General features: G+C 47.4%; 1 pseudogene; it reads right to left on the minus strand.

Annotated features, from left to right (window-relative positions):
• Positions 1-264: 264 nt before the first annotated feature.
• LOC126084710 (EP300-interacting inhibitor of differentiation 1-like) lies at positions 265-822 on the minus strand (annotated as a pseudogene).
• Between the last annotated feature and the right edge of the window lie 333 nt (positions 823-1155).

Here is a 1155-nt window from a genome sequence, read left to right on the forward strand (position 1 = left end):
TCAACAACCAAGTCAAAGGCAGGGGTATTTCAGGACGTTCTTGAGAAGAGATTTCAACAGTCCTACGATCTTCCTTCTCTCTTAACGATTCCCTTCCTTTTTCACAACCGTACAGTCACTGTCCTCTTCTATTTTACAAAATAAACACAGTTTTTTTGAATATCAAGTTTTGCATTGGCACAGAGCTATTTCGAATGAACCCAAAAGGTAACAGGATGTTGGGTCTGTCCTCAAATACTGTCCTCCTCTTTTAACAGCATTTACTTACTCCCTATCAGTAATCTCATCACAGCCGAGTTCTTTGGTCAGACGATTGACAACCATAAATGAAAAAAGCCCTTCGATAAAAGCTAACTGATCAAACAGGGTCTTCTCATAATGCATTTGAAACCCGCCATCCAGGCTTGCTTCTTTGGCTTTGGATGTTCTCAGAAATATCTTGTTGGCTTCTTCAAGGGCCGTGGACACTCTGTAGCCTGCACTACTGAGCTGCTCCTCTTCCGGGTAGATAGTCATAGCCGTCCTCCCAGTCATCGAATTCCTTGCCTTTCAAGTGAGGGGCTCGGCCTGGCCGGGCTGCTCCCCATGGTTGTACTGGTCAGCAAGGCCACCTGCCTCTGCCATGGGCTGGGCCTCCTCCTCCTCCATTGGGCCTTCCTCCTGGAGCTATGGCAGGGCCCTGGTGCAGGAGGGGCTCCTGGACGGCTCCCATTTATGCCGCCTACCTTCATCTGTGGAGGGTAACACTTGCCAGCCATCCACCTCCATGTGCAGGCCATTGCTCTCCTCATATGGTTCGGACAGCTTGGACATTTCAGACATGATTCAAGCTGCTCAAATGCTCACACAGCATTTGTCTGTAGCTAAGCTTCGCTTAAAAAACAAAAACAAACCCATTACCTTCGCGTCGATTCTGACTCATAGCAGCCCTATAGGACAGAGTAGAACAGCCACAGACGGTTTCCAAGGAGCACCTGGTGGATTCGAATTGCCGACTTTTCGGTTAACAGCCGTAGCTCTTAACCACTATGCCACCAGGGTTTCCTAAACTTTGCTTAGTGAAAGTAAATCAGTCTGCAACCCAGAATGTACGAAATATCTTGTCTCTATATTCTTTAAAAATTCAGCTTAAACCCAACTCAGAGCCCCCTCTCC

Source organism: Elephas maximus, chromosome 10 (genome assembly GCF_024166365.1).
Source record: "Elephas maximus indicus isolate mEleMax1 chromosome 10, mEleMax1 primary haplotype, whole genome shotgun sequence".
Lineage (NCBI taxonomy): Eukaryota > Metazoa > Chordata > Mammalia > Proboscidea > Elephantidae > Elephas > Elephas maximus.